The following is a 3,746-nucleotide window of genomic DNA, read 5'->3' on the forward strand; positions in this document are numbered from 1 at the left end:
ACGACTTGAAAGCCAGAAAAATACCAGGGCTAGAAGCTGACAGACAATTTTAACAAGAACTCTGTTGATAACTTGGCTAGTGCACAAAAATCTGGAAAAAAAATCTTGAGAGGTCCAAAATAGAGGACTCAAAAAGTTACAAGTTGAAATAACTAAGCCTGTATGTACAGCTTTGTCAGATCTTCTGTGCATTTTAACATTCAGGCTTCAGTTACCACATGGAATGGTCATTCCAGATGTTTCTCATACCAAACAACTGACTAGTGACTGAAAGCTTTATTTTATCCTTTTTGCTTAATAAGAGTCATCACATACACTATCCAAAACCCAATCTGAAACCCAACCAGGCAATCAGCTTTTCAAGGTGCTCATTATTATGACATAAGAACGCTTTCTCACAACACTGCTATGGAATAGCCTGCTTCCCTCACCAATGGAATGAAAAAATAAGATAAAGAGTTAAGGCCACGTAATCGCAAACACGCTTCTTTAGATGTCTAAAAATGCTACAGTTTCTCACAAGTTGGAACTACCTGCTCAAAGCACATTTCAGTTGCAATCTTCATGTGCATTCTTCAAGTCTTTTTCTCTAACTACAAATGTTCACCCAATTTAAGGGCAGAAAAACCTGTTTGAGAAGAACTTGTAAAAAGCACGTCCTAAAAACAAACACAGACATCAAACTCACTTCATCAGGGTGGTATTCAACTGTCTCAAACACGAGACCACCTTTTTTCTTCCTACAATCTGCACTTAATTCATCATACACCTTCCTTTCTTCAAGGATTCGAAGAGGTCCTACAAACAACTGCCCTCTTTCACCACATCCTGCTCACACATTCCTTGAGCAGATCCAGCCAGTGAACAACATGAAATAGAAATGCTGAGGGGAAAAAAAAAAAAAAAGTCAATAGAAAACTATATCTAAACTAGGTGCTAAAAGAACACTCAAAGAATTTCTGTCAAAGAAGAAATTGCAGATACTAGAGAGTTTTAGAAGAGTTGATCAAATGTTCTGGACAATTTATTTATATCAGTTTTCAGATATCGTGGATCGTTACTGCTTTTTATGAACTGTTAATACTGAAATAATATTTTTTTAAAAAGGAAAAAAGGAAGGAGTCAGGGAGAACACAATGTGCTCAGATAGGTGTGAAGCCACAAAAAGAAATGAACAGCTGATCTGCGATCACCTTAAAGAATTGTGTAAGGGTGCCAATATAGACTGAGTGAGGGGAGAAAATCTCCACAAGTTTTCTGATGAACTTGTTTTTCGGTAAGAATCATACGTCATTACTGAAAATAATTTTTTTAAAATGATTAAGCTACAGTTTGCATCAAATATTTGTGGTATCAGAAAGCATCTTGCATTTATAATAACAATAAAAAAGCATAAGATATATGAAAATGACTTTAAAAGGCTACATTGGGCTTCTGAACACATTACAGAGAATTACAAGCACCACTCATGCAAATCACATGTGAAGCAGGTCTCGATGAATTAAAGAAGTGTATCTTGCCTGTAAATGAGATAGACTGGAAGAATAAAAACAAAAAGAACAGACCACTAGGACAGTAAGACAACAGTCTAATTCCTGATACATTTTATCTAGTCCTATGTAGAGTAATACATTTAGGGAAAGTAACGGATAAAGGACGCCAGACCGTATTTCCAAGAAACAGAAAGGCTTGATTACTATGGCAGGTAACTGCCAAATAAGAACTTCCAGCTGAAACACAACAGCCAACAGGGATAAGGGCATGCTCAACAGAGGAGCAATAACCCAACTTGGTTAGTTAGTGCCATCAAGACGACTGGTACTAAAGGACTGCACACATTTTCTGTGCAGAAAGTCAGAAATTCAAATACGTTGACAGAAGAGGAGATAGGGTTTTTTTGTTTGTTTGTTTTGGCTATTTTACCAGAAAGAAGAAGATTTAATTAATTTGAATCTACACAAGAAATAAACTTTTAGTAACAGGACACTTGAACATGGCAGGCAGAAGACGTTATAGGTCCAACAAAATATTGGAACTGTGAAAATGAACTACTACAAAACTGACAGGAAAGACAATCGTAAACTAACTCATTGAAGGATAATACGGACTCTCTTCCATAATAAGTATTAAAAACGACATGCTCTACTTTTCTAAAGGAAACTCTTAGACTGCGCACAGCAGCTCTCTTACAGTTAGCTAATAAAAGGAAGTAATGTTGCATATGATAGCACGGGATACCAGACAAAAAAATCAAAGAACACAAAGCCACTGTAACTAACACTCTGCTCCTCCTAACATCTCTGTAGCCAGATATTTTAAGTACTACTATACTGTGCATGTTATTATTTTTTTTTTTTAAACAAGACACATTAAAAAAAATAATAGCACCACTCTATTAACATCTACCTGCAGGACCACACATCCTGGCTGAGACACAAAATAAAAGCTTGTAATTTTTGCTGCATGTTTGTATTAGAGGAGAATGGAAGAGTTCCCACAGAGTTCACAGACTTTAGCTGACAGTGACAAAAATCCTGAGGCTCTTGACATCGATGGGAGTACTCTAGCTACCAAACTCATCTAAAGCTTTTCTCATCTTCAACTTCATGCCTGCTATACAGCACTACACTCAGTACTAAATCTTTCTCATTCCTGTCTACGGGTGGTAAAACTCAGTCTTTCATTAATTCATCTTTGCAGCTCTTAATATACACTTGCATTCTCCGCAGTAAAGAAACACTGCATCCCCCACGCACTTACTCTTCATTTGTCTCATTTTTTCCACTCTTGCCTAGCCCCCATCTTCTCATCTACCAGCTATCTTTGTCTCCTTGTCCAACTTTTCTTCCTGCTTTTTGCATTTTCCTTCTTCACAGCTCCTAGATCAATATTCTTGCCTGTTCACTACCAGTATCTCTCCAGTTTTTCTGGCAAAACATCATGTATTGTGGTTCTTGACCTTCCTTAAGTCACTATATGCTTCCGTAGATCATAACGTAGGGAACGTTGCAGCTCTGTTCCCACACAGCAGCTCTGTGCTGGAGGAAATCCAGTTCAGCACAATTCCTGAAGACCCACGCTTCAGTGCTACGAAGCATATGCCAATAGATGTAACTTGGCCAAGTAGACTGAAATAAAAGATACATACCAGTAACATCATGCTCTAACACCAAACTTTTTCATCTCCAGTGCTGACACCCAATCAGAAAATGTGAAAACTTCATTCATCAAAGAGGTGACCTAATCTCAACCCATGAGTATATTTCTTCAAGAACTCCTCCAGTCAGTGTATTTGTCTATTTTAAGAACACGGGGGGGGGAGAGGAATATATTTGTATTCTAAGTCTCACCGCACAGAGAACATAATTTGATAAAGTTACGTGCAACTTAAAGGAGTACCATCAGCATTCACACAGCTCTTTCATCATGAAAATAAGGCTGCATTTTTAAAATGTCAGCGAAGGCAGCTGCAGTAACTATCTCCCTGCAGACACAAAAGTTGCCCCCGGCTTCATTCCACCAACGCTGCGGCACCAGCGAACCCAGGAAGGCTCCCGAAGCCGCGCTGCCGAGGAGCAGCAGCCGGCAGTTGCCCCGGGAGCAGGCAGATAGCGCGGCGCCGCGCCCCCACGGCCGGAGGCAGGGCTGGGCTGCCGCCGTTTCTAAGCAGCCCCAGGATGCCTCTGCGCGGCGACGAGGGAGGGAGGGAGGGAGGGAGGGAGGGAGGAAGGGAGGAAGGGAGGAAG

This window comes from Meleagris gallopavo, chromosome 1, assembly GCF_000146605.3.
Source record: "Meleagris gallopavo isolate NT-WF06-2002-E0010 breed Aviagen turkey brand Nicholas breeding stock chromosome 1, Turkey_5.1, whole genome shotgun sequence".
Lineage (NCBI taxonomy): Eukaryota > Metazoa > Chordata > Aves > Galliformes > Phasianidae > Meleagris > Meleagris gallopavo.